General features: G+C 44.5%; 1 pseudogene; it reads left to right on the top strand.

Moving 5' to 3' along the window:
• The first annotated feature begins 12,081 nt into the window (after positions 1-12,081).
• Positions 12,082-12,237, top strand: LOC126163304 (U2 spliceosomal RNA; annotated as a pseudogene).
• The last annotated feature ends 313 nt before the right edge of the window (positions 12,238-12,550 follow it).

The raw sequence follows: 12,550 nt of genomic DNA, 5'->3' as shown, positions 1-12,550 counted from the left end.
TCCACTTCATGGGATTCATCTCCAACTGTGGGAAGTATCCCAAGTCTGGAAAGACAAGCAGGTAAGGAGTTACCTGAGGAGGGGTTGTATGGGTAATAATGGCCGGATGTATCTTACCAAGAACCATACTCCTATCGCCGGTCCACATACCAGGCAATGCTCATCCATGTCCTGAACATAACAGTTGACACATAATGGAGTGGCTGCAAGGTAAAACCTGTGAAGATGTGACAGGCATATTTACTTCCCATTAACAGCCAGGTACCATGCAGACTGGACTCAGTGGAATGATAAGAAGCACACACTAATCACCAGACAGCACACCAGTGGAGTTGGGAATGCTTTCTTTGAACCACATTTGCTGACTTGTTCTGCTGAAGAAAGCCATTTCCTTTGTGAACATCAAGGGGCTAGGTAATATTGCGATAGAGACGTAGCTAACTTTGAGGCAAAACGGGCAGTAGTAAAAGGAAGAAATTGGGATGTTCGAAAGCTGGACAGGGACTGAGAGAGTGCGCCGTCCATGGGCCTTCAGTAATAGGCTCAAAAGGCCCGTGTGACAGTGTAGCCACAGCACCATTTGAGAGTTGACCGAAAAGGGCTATCACTCTGTAGGGGATGTGATGAAGGCTTAAATCTCTCCTGCACTGCAGGAGGGTGATGAACCCAATGATGCTAGTATGTGGTGGATCATAAATGGTGGTTTGGGGAGTGTGTGTACCACGTTGGGTAGATGTAACACCAAACAAACGTTTGTATATTGTGTCCATTGCAAAAGACTGAGGTCTCATAAGCAATTATGAAGGAGACCAGTTCGTAATTGTGACAGTAGGTGCTGGCAGTTGAGGGAAATCATACTGCGCAGATCACTTTCAAAACCGAGTCCTAGGCATCTGATAGTAGCAGCTACATGCAGTGGAGCAGCGCTGTCTGCAGGAAGTCCACCACCTATGACTATAGCGATCGATCTGTGAACATTAACTCAGCTACCAGAGGCCTCGCTATAGGTGGTAATTCATGCCAATGAATCTCTGTCCTCAGCACCACTGTGAAGGATGAGGACGAGACACGCCACATAAGCATTGCAGCTGAGTACGTGCTCACTGGGAGACATCCCAGACAGGCATTGATGGAGGCTGTAGAGTAACGGTTCCATGGCGAAATCATACAGAATAGCAGAGTGTGGGCACCCGTGATGGTCCAAATGACAGTTAAAGATGGGAGGAGTGAGATGGCCATTGTAAAGTACATGGGAAGCCGCTCCACAAAGGAGATGCATTATGACATCAATGTTGGTATCATGGTATCCCATGCTGTGGAGCACCCCTTCCAGGTAGTTGTGATCGACCCAATCAAATGCCTGCCTGAAGTCAAGAGTGACCAATAGTCCAGGCACATGATGAGCATGAGCAAGGGCGATTGTACCCCAGTAGTGACAGAGGGCAGTGGCAATGTTATTGACACCTCCCAAAGAGGTCTGATTAAGAGAACAATATACTGGGCAATATATTTAAGCTGTGTAGCCAACAGGCAAATAACAACTTTGTGTCACTGTTGAGCAACGTCAACGAGCAGTAATCACATGTTAGTGACATATACCCTGAGGGTTGTGGATGGCAATGAGGAGACAATCGATGAAACTATCTGGTTCAAATGGTTCAAATGGCTCTGAGCACTATGGGACTCAACTTCTGAGGTCATTAGTCCCCTAGAACTTAGAACTAGTTAAACCTAACTAACCTAAGGACATCACACGCATCCATGCCCGAAGCAGGATTCGGACCTGCGACTGTAGCGGTCGTGCAGTGGCCGTGCGGTTAAAGGCGCTGCAGTCTGGAACCGCAAGACCGCTACGGTCGCAGGTTCGAATCCTGCCTCGGGAATGGATGTTTGTGATGTCCTTAGGTTAGTTAGGTTTAACTAGTTCTAAGTTCTAGGGGACTAATGACCTCAGCAGTTGAGTCCCATAGTGCTCAGAGCCATTTGAACCATTTTTTTGGCCATTCCACTACCATTTGGTACATGGAAGTATGCTACTACACTAATCCATGATGCATGCACACCCTGACCACGTATGTCCTTCAAGATGACATCGAGAGATGGCATTGAGCTCTTCTTTGGCATAATTCACCATCGCCTGATGGTCTAATGAATACAGCATCATAGTAAATGCCTAGCGAATGGTGAAGTAGAAATCCTGGGTTTGTTGCCAGCACACCATAACCTGCCTTCCATAATGAATCACAGCCCTGATAAAGGCAGACGTGGCTCAAAGGACCCAACATGCCAGAACACACTGAATGCAGTTTTGATGAGCTGTCAGCAGTTGGGTGAAGTAAGATGAATTGTGTTCAGCTTTCGTAGTCCCCAATGACACCACACTCTTTGGTGGCAGATATATGCACCATGGTTAGAGAGTGCAATGGACCAGACTTCAGCAGCATGCACCCTGCCAACAATATCATAGGAGGTATAAACATGATCAAAACATATAGGAGAATGGTTAGTGAAAAGCATACACCCCAGATAATCACCATAAATATGCTCCCAAGTGTCCACAAGGCTGAGGTGCTAGAAAATTGCTGCTAGTGATATGCATGGAGAGTAACATGAAAGTTTGTTTTTCGGCCACTGGTTGGAGTTGATGCCACATCCCACAATTAAGGTATCCTGTTGTACCAGGAAGAGAGATGTGACTGCCTCAGACAAGAGAGTAAAACATTCACAGCATCGAAAAAATTGGTTCAAATGGCTCTGAACACTATGGGACTCAACATCTGAGGTCATAAGTCCCCTAGAACTTAGAACTACTTAAACCTAACTAACCTAAGGACATCACACACACCCATGCCCGAGGCAGGATTCGAACCTGCGACCGTAGCAGTCCCGCGGTTCCGGACTGCAGCGCCAGAACCGCTAGACCACCGCGGCCGGCCAGCATCGAACCAAACCAGATTTAGCATAGACGTGGATGATCCTGACGTCACTGAATGTGAGAGCCATACCTCTGGTATCGTGGAGATAGGCAACTGTATCAGTGTGGATACTGTCACGTAAGAGGAGTACCACTCCACTACCAGTAGGGGAAACTTGGGAGATGTGTTCTGTGAAGCAAAGGGGAGCACTAAAGACTGCAACATGCACCTCCTGAAAGAGGCCAACGTCAAGCTTCCCAGAACACAGAATTTCATGGAGTAATGCCATTAAGTGGGCTGTGTGAATGGTGCAGACATTGACTGTGGCTATAAGAAACTGCAATCGCCAGGCAATGGAAACATGGAGGAAGCATTAGAACAGGGCTTAACAACTGGCCGGTTTTGAGCGCGAGTACTCGCATCTGCTCAGGCATGTGCTCGCGAGCAGGTGCAAGGTCGCGGAGTAGGAAGGGAGGGGAGCGAGGGGAAATGCGCGCGCACGTGTGAATAGGACCGCAGCGTGCCTATTGAATTCGCGCCGACTGTGTAACGTTAAAAGTACTACGATCAGCTCTAACAGTCACTTCGCTAGTTAAGAATCATGTCAAGTCGCCGTTATGTAACCCCAACCCGCAGTTCAACCCCCATTTGGAGGAATTGTATCTGTTTACTGAAAAAGATGGTGTTGCAAAATGTTTAGTATGTCACAAAACGCTGAATTCTTTTAGGAAATTTAATTTGCAGCGACATTATATGTCGTACCACGCGAAAGACTACGGAAGTGGAAAATGTGGTGGACCAGATCGTACACAGGAAGTTATTAAACTTGAAAGGAAGCTATCCGAAGAAGATCTGGATGACGTAGAAAAATCAACTGAGGCAGCTCTTAGAGTGAGCTACAAAATTGCTTTGTTTTTAGCAAAATCCTTGCACCCCTTCACTGATGGCGATTTAATAGAAGATGTTTGGTAGTTGCAGCCGAACATTTGTGTCCATCTCAAGTTGAACAGTTTCGGATTGTGCCATTATCTGACATGACCATTCTGCGTCGCATACAGGACATGACACACGACGTCCCGAGCCAGCTTGCAAATATCTATAAAGATTTAATGACGTATTCTCTAGCTCTGGACGAAAGTGTTGATATAACTGGAACAGCGCAGCTTTCCATATTTATTAGAGGTGTTAATAGAGATCTTCAGGTGAGGAAGGAGCTCCTCGATGTAGTAGCCAAGAAGAACACTACAACCGGAGGTGATATTTTAAGTAGTGTTGAAGAACGTGTTGAAAATATAGGATTGTCGTGGAATTCTTTAGTTTCAGTGTCTACAGACGGTGCACCAGCGACGACAGGGAAAAAATTAGGTTTCGTTGCGCTGTTGAAGGAGAAAATGCAAAAACTGACCGTGCCGAATGAAATAAGGTGCGTTCACTGTGTGATCCACCAGGAAAACTTATGTGCAAAGAGTATCACTCTAAAAAATGTGATGAGTGTTGTTCGTACAACCAATTATATAAGGAAGCATGGGCTACAACACAGATAATTTAAAAGCTTTCTTGAGGATGTAGAAAGCCAGTATGGTAGCCTGCCTTATTACAGGGAGGTCCGCTGGCTTAGTCGTGGCGAATTATTAAATCAAATTTTTCCTATTAGATGAGATAAATATGTTCATGGAAATAAATAACATGTGTGTTCCTGAATTGAAAGAGCCTTCATGGAAATGTGATATCGCGTTCTTAGCAGATTTAACTAGCCATCTGAATGCTTTGAACATTTCACTACAAGGTAAAGATCTGCTAATTACTCATTTCATAGATCGAATACGAGCTTTTAAAATGAAATTGACGCTTTGGGTGAGTTAGCTGGAAACAGGAAAACTAGCTCATTTTCCTAAATTATCATCCACGCAAGATGTTCACAAAGACTGTGAACTTTATTCACATAGTTTAGTTGCCCTTAAGGAAGAATTTGATCAACGCTTTCAAGATCTGGCAGCACTATAGAGTGATTCTGATCTGTTCTCCTCTCCATATTCAGCGAATATTGAAGGGATTCGTCCTGAGCTGGAACTAGAAATTATTGACCTGCCGTGTGACAGAGAATACAGAGACAAATTTCAGAACAAGAAAAACATTTTGTAATTTTACAGACACTTCCCTCAGGATAGATTTCCTCATTTGCACAAACTGGCGGCTACAATAATATCAATGTTCAGGTTCCATTTATGTTTGTGAATAACTGTTCTCTGCAATGAAATGTAACAAGACGCGCCTGAGAAACGCATTGTCTGATCGAAATTTAAACTGCACGCTGCGCCTACGATGCACAAGAACAATTACTCCGATCATAGACGCAATTGTAAAGGGCAAAAAGTACAAGATAACAGAGAATCCCACACTTCAGTGACATCTTTTATTGTGCAACAGTTCACAAATTAATACGAATGTAGAGGCATACACTAAGCTAATAAAATTATGTGGCACGTGTACATTCTCCTTTATTTGTTTCATTTGTCACAGTAATAATTCGTGAGTGATATCGCTGCAGGTGGCCGCGGATTTACATTGACTGGCGGCAGCTGTTGTGTGCCCCACGTGACTCTCCCCACTCTCCGCTCTGGTCCGATAGTGGGGGTAGCGTGCTCGCGCTGCTCCATGCTCACGCCTTGCTGCTCACAGCTTGCTCCGCGAGCACATATGTTGTGAAGCCCTGCATTAGAAACTCCCCTTTAGGCCCTTTTGGAAGGGCCCATCACTATGATGGGGAGGGAGCCGACCTCAACATTGGCGTTGCATCGCTCTGCACCCTACCAGAACATCTATACTCAGCACCGACGTTGTCCATCCATGAGACAGACGTCTCACCCACCTAGTTCACAGAACACTATCTGAGGTGCTCCTACAGGTAGCGTCTGATACAGAAAGAGGGGGAACCATATCTTGCACAAGTAGAGGAAGGTTGGTGTCCTTAGGTGGACTGCTGATTAGAGATGGTGAAGGGGATAGACATCACATCATGTGATGTGAATGCATTGGAAGGGAGCACATCATCAGCAGGCAGTTATCAGAAGAGATATGGCGCTGTCTCTTCCGTTCCCTCAGTGACCGTTCCTCCGTAACACATTGTTACATGTCAGATAGTGAACAACTGTCGTCTGACTGCCAGACAGCAGAAGGATGGTGTCTGGTATAGCCCCATGGTCGGTCAACAAGCAATGGGTAGGGGCAGATGGCTTGCATCAGTTGATGCCCGTCATCCATTGTTACTGCATCTGGCAAGAATGTAAGAGAGACACAAAAACCATCCATCCCTCTGTAGAGATGAGTCAACGCCAGTGCTGACTGTTTCAGAGTGGATATAGAAGTCAGCCCTACAGTGGATACATAAGATAGAGGTAACACGGTGAGTGCCAGAGGTTGAGTGACGTCTCTGATTAGTGTTTGAACCAGTCTACGTTTGAGAGATTTAGAGTCGACATGGCCTTCGTGTCACAAGCTGAACAAGTGCGTGATAGGCCATAATAGATGATGAAAGCCGTGCAGGCAGCAATAATGAGGTAAGAAGGCAATGGTTTCTGCAGTTCAGTTTTTATCTGACAGACATCTTAGAGGATGCAATAGGTTTCGAATGTCTTCCAAGTTTCAGCAACATGACTGAAAGCGTTGCCACAAGGTTTAAAGATGGCAACCACAACATCCAATGGCACCTCAAATGGGATTTAGAAAACTTTCAATGTCGGGAGGCCAAAACCAGCTTGATCAGCCATGACAGCTCCTGTAGGGCCGTCACAGTATCGGAACTTCAGATCAGTATCATGACGCTACACAACATTAGTGCACAGCTCTTCATTCAGCAGCTTTATGTACACAGAAGTGTTGGGGTAATGTTCTTTCTGGACCATTTTTATGTGTGGGTTGCATACATTCAGGGGTAAATTATCCCCTCACCTTAACCTATCGTTAATTGATGTAGAACCCTTAAGGGTTGATTTACGACCCCCTTGGAAATAATTCATCCTTCTGAAGAGTCCCCCATCTCTCTGTCCCTCTGGGAAATGCTCAATGTCCCCTCCCTCTCACTGACACCAGCACACTTTGGATACCAAATTAATTGACTAATTAATTAAATCAATTATTTACCTCCTCCCCCTCTGGGAAATCCACAAGCCCACCTCTCCCCACTCTCCAGCTTCCCTCCCCATCTTGAAATATGTTTCATTTACTTTTGTGGGGGATGGGGCTCCCAAATTGCGGTAGAGCACACATCTGCACACCGCAACCTCCCTCCACCCCCCACTTCCGATGATGTAATAGCTGTAAGCATCGAGAAATAGAATGAACTGTGGCATATTAGTCACTATGTTGGGCCCCCTGCACATGTGTCTGTCGTCTGGGTGCTGTCAGACATCAGGCAGAGCCCCGAGCGCACGTCTGCATTCCATAGAACTAAAAACCTGCCCCATGTCCTAATTACACATCACTATACTGAATACCACAGAACGCGGACAAGAAGCTAGTGTCCTTTGATATTCGATACCCCGTAAACTACCTCTGCTCTCTTTCAAGTGGCTTCTTCTTGCTTTAACACCAGCACCTCAAACCCATATACCAGGGTTATCTGCCAAATGGACCTTCATTTGTTTTCATGGTCCTCAAACAAAGCATCAGGTGACAGCACTCCTTTCATTTTGAAAAAAACAGCTTCGCTTTGTGTCTCTGACTATTTCAGTTGGTTACTTCCTCTTGGTGTGAATCAACACGTCCATACACGAAGTTTTCACCACGCCTCAGAATACTGTGTTCCTATTGGCTAATGAACAGGACAATTGGAATATCAAAAATGGCGGGAAAAAGTGCATTTGCAATAACCCATCAAATTAATAGTTTTAACTGTAGTAAAACATAGTGACTGACCTGTGGTCTAGGGGTAGCGTCTTTGATTCGTAATCAAAACGTCTTCGGTCCCGGGTTCGATCCCCGCCACTGCCTAAACTTTGATAAATAATCAGCATTGGCGGCCGAAGACTTCCGGCATAAGAAGTCAGCCTCATTCTGCCAACGGCCTTGTCAAAGAGGGCGGAGGAGCGGATAGAGGATCAGGGCACTCTCTTGTCCTAGGGGTGGGAAATTACACCTAAAGGCGGAAGAATCAGCAATGATCAACGACATGAGGATGCAGCAGGCAATGGAAACCACTGCTTTAAAGACACGTAACGTGTATGCACAGGACATGTGGCCTGTATTTGAAGAAGTGTCATGATGATCTCTCCATTGGCAAAAGATTCCGGAATAGTCTCCCATTCACATTTCCGGGAGGGGACTGCCAAGGGGGAGGTTACCATGAGAAAAAGATTGAATAATCAACGAAAGGATAACGTTATACGAGTCGGGGCGTGGAATGTCAGAAGCTTGAACGTGGTAGGGAAATTAGAAAATCTGAAAAGGGAAATGCAAAGGCTCAATCTAGATGGGGTCAGTGAAGGGAAGTGGAAGGAAGACAAGGATATCTGGTCAGATGAGTATCGGGTAAAATCAACAGCAGCAGAAAATGGTATAACAGGTGTAGGATTCGTCATGAATAGGAAGGTAGGGCAGAGGGTGTCTTACTGTGAACAGTTCAGTGACCGGGTTGTTCTAATCAGAATCGACAGCTGACCAACACCGACAACGATAGTTCAGGTATACATGCCGACGTCGCAAGCTGAAGATGAACAGATAGAGAAATTGTATGAGGATATTGAAAGTGTAATGCAGTATGTAAAGGGGGACGAAAATCTAATAGTCATGGGCGACTGGAATGCAGTTGTAGGGGAAGGAGTAGAAGAAAAGGTTACAGGAGAATATGGGCTTGGGACTAGGAATGAAAGAGGAGAAAGACTAATTGAGTTCTGTAACAAGTTTCAGCTAGTGATAGCGAATACCCTGTTCAAGAATCACAAGAGGAGGAGGTATACTTGGAAAAGTCCGGGAGATACGGGAAGATTTCAATTAGATTACATCATGGTCAGACAGAGATTCCGAAATCAGATACTGGATTGTAAGGCGTACCCAGGAGCAGATATAGACTCAGATCACAATATAGTAGTGATGAAGAGTAGGCTGAGGTTCAAGACATTAGTCAGGAAGAATCAATACGCAAAGAAGTGGGATACGGAAGTACTAAGGAATGACGAGATACGTTTGAAGTTCTCTAACGCTATAGATACAGCAATAAGGAATAGCGCAGTAGGCAGTACAGTTGAAGAGGAATGGACATCTCTAAAAAGGGCCATCACAGAAGTTGGGAAGGAAAACATAGGTACAAAGAAGGTAGCTGCGAAGAAACCATGGGTAACAGAAGAAATACTTCAGTTGATTGATGAAAGGAGGAAGTACAAACATGTTCCGGGAAAATCAGGAATACAGAAATACAAGTCGCTGAGGGGCGAAATAAATAGGAAGTGCAGGGAAGCTAAGACGAAATGGCTGCAGGAAAAATGTGAAGACATCGAAAAAGATATGATTGTCGGAAGGACAGACTCAGCATACAGGAAAGTCAAAACAACGTTTGGTGACATTAAAAGCAACGGTGGTAACATTAAGAGTGCAACGGGAATTCCACTGTTAAATGCAGAGGAGAGAGCAGATAGGTGGAAAGAATACATTGAAAGGCTCTATGAGGGTGAAGATTTGTCTGATGTGATAGAAGCAGAAACAGGAGTCGATTTAGAAGAGATAGGGGATCCAATATTAGAATCGGAATTTAAAAGAGCTTTGGAGGACTTACGGTCAAATAAGGGAGAAGGGATAGATAACATTCCACCAGAATTTCTAAAATCACGGGGGAAGTTGCAACAAAACGACTATTCACGTTGGTGTGTAGAATATATGAGTCTGGCGATATACCATCTGACTTTCGGAAAAGCATCATCCACACAATTCCGAAGACGGCAAGAGCTGACAAGCGCGAGAATTATCGCACAATCAGCTTAACATCTCATGCAAAGAAGCTGCTTACAAGAATAATATACAGAAGAATGGAAAAGAAAATTGAGAATGCGCTAGGAGACGATCAGTTTGGCTTTAGAAAAAGTAAAGGGACGAGAGAGGCTATTCTGACGTTACAGCTAATAATGGAAGCAAGGCTAAAGAAAAATCAAGACACTTTCATAGGATTTGTCGACCTGGAAAAAGCGTTCGACAATATAAAATGGTGTAAGCTGTTCGAGATTCAGAGAAAAGTATGGGTAAGCTATAGGGAGAGACGGGTCATATACAATATGTACAACAACCAAGAGGGAATAATAAGATTGGACGATCAAGAACGAAGTGCTCGTATTAAGAACGGTGTAAGACAAGGCTGTAGCCTTTCCCCCCCTACTCTTCAATCTGTACATCGAGGAAACAATGATGGAAATAAAAGAAAGGTTCAGGAGTGGAATTAAAATACAAGGTGAAAGGATATCAGTGATACGATTCGCTGATGACATTGCTATCCTGAGTGAAAGTGAAGAAGAATTAAATGATCTGCTGAACGGAATGAACAGTCTAATGAGTACACAGTATGGTTTGAGAGTAAATCGGAGAAAGAGGAAGGTAATGAGAAGTAGTAGAAATGAGAACAGCGAGAAACTTAACATCAGGATTGATGGTCACGAAGTCAATGAAGTTAAGGAATGCTGCTACCTAGGCAGTAAAATAACCAACGACGGACGGAGCGAGGAGGACATCAAAAGCAGACTCGCTATGGCAAAAAAGGCATTTCTGGCCAAGAGAAGTCTACTAATATCAAATACCGGCCTTAATTTGAGGAAGAAATTTCTGAGGATGTAATTCTGGAGTACAGCATTGTATGGTAGTGAAACATGGACTGTGGGAAAACCGGAACAGAAGAAAATCGAAGCATTTGAGATGTGGTGCTATAGACGAATGTTGAAAATTAGGTGGACTGATAAGGTAAGGAATGAGGAGGTTCTACGCAGAATTGGAGAGGAAAGGAACATGTGAAAAACACTGATAAGGAGAAGGGACAGGATGATAGGACATCTGCTAAGACATGAGGGAATGACTTCCATGGTACTAGAGGGCAAAAACTGTAGAGGAAGACAGAGATTGGAATACGTCAAGCAAATAATTGAGGACGTAGGTTGCAAGTGCTACTCTGAGATGAAGAGGTTAGCACAGGAAAGGAATTCGTGTCGGGCCGCATCAAACCAGTCAGTAGACTGATGACCAAAAAAGAAAATCATATTTTGAGCATTTGCGAATCACACACAAAGATTTAGCCCATCAAGTAATTAAATTTATGCCACAAATAGATCATAGCGCTAAAGATATCCGAGGTCTTGTATGCACTGATGTTTGAGAACACAAGCACGCTTCTCCATAACAAATTTTTCACCTTACACTAAGCATACCTAGCGCGAAAAACCTTCCAATTACACACACACTCTATCATAAAGCGTGCACCATCCACTGACTGATGTGGAGCTGCGGTCGCACCAGTCAGTAGAGGACTAGAGACCCTCACTCATGTCGGCAATTGCACACACACCTCCAGGTATCCACCACATGCCAGCTATACCAGACACTCAGAGGCTGGAGACACTTTCATCGTGACCACCAGCCAATCAGTCTTCAAGGCGGGCGGAGGGGGGGGGGGGGGAAGGGGGCGTGGAGTAATCGTCTAGCACAAACACTCGTCATACTGAATCTTCTCACGCAACATTCGTATACTTCTGTCACTGCTGAACCAGTATATAGTTACTTCGGCATTCAACCGTACAAAGGGTGCCACGACCTGTCGCCGGGACTGCAGGCAAGAGCCGACAGGTCAAAGCATTCTTTGTAACCACAGGTCACACAACAATAAGCCGTGGCTTCCAGTCAGCTAAAGCCTCATGCCCTGGCACTGTGCAAGACAAGCCGGTGCGGCTTGGATGTATAGCTCTAACTGCAATCCACCCTCTATATAAACACCACAGTTTAAAAAAATCCACTTTACCCAATCCAAAATGAGGACTTTGTAGTCGATACGCCTCGAATTTCTCACACAACATGTATATTCCTGCCTTTTATACGAGTTATTTTCGAAGACAGAAGAAATCGGAGCATACACGCATTTTCACATCGCTAAAATATCGATACTTGTTGTGAAAATCATGTACAACATTACGGCATAGGGTGTATTTCCTCTCAGTATTTTTTGATGAGGTAAAAATATCTGTTCTTATCAGCTTTATATCTGTTACGTTGTGCATCACAGGACTAGTATATTACACTAATTTTTGGCTCATGACGGAGAACATGTTCTACCTCCGTCTCAGGAAGCCTCCTCACCTTCGAATTCTCTTAAAGTAGCAAAATACCTCGTCATCTAGGAATTTTAAATATCAGGTTGATACTTTTAAGTATCACTTCCTAAATTCGGTAATATAGGTGATTTTATTACGATGGCCATCTCTCCCTGTGTAGGTGGGAGATTAACATCTCGTTGAAAGACCTCGTCGCAACGAAAAAACGCCTGATTACTGCTCCAACTCATGAATCATATCCGTGGTAATGTCGCCCCCTCTCCCACCAGTGTGGAAACACGTCATTGATACCAAATTGATTCACTCATTAGTTAAATTGATCATGAAAGTCCTTTTGCATGG

The sequence above is a fragment of the Schistocerca cancellata genome, chromosome 2 (genome assembly GCF_023864275.1).
Source record: "Schistocerca cancellata isolate TAMUIC-IGC-003103 chromosome 2, iqSchCanc2.1, whole genome shotgun sequence".
Taxonomy (NCBI): domain Eukaryota; kingdom Metazoa; phylum Arthropoda; class Insecta; order Orthoptera; family Acrididae; genus Schistocerca; species Schistocerca cancellata.
The sequence above is the reverse complement of the archived record's forward strand: the minus strand, read 5'-3'. Positions and strand labels throughout refer to the sequence as shown.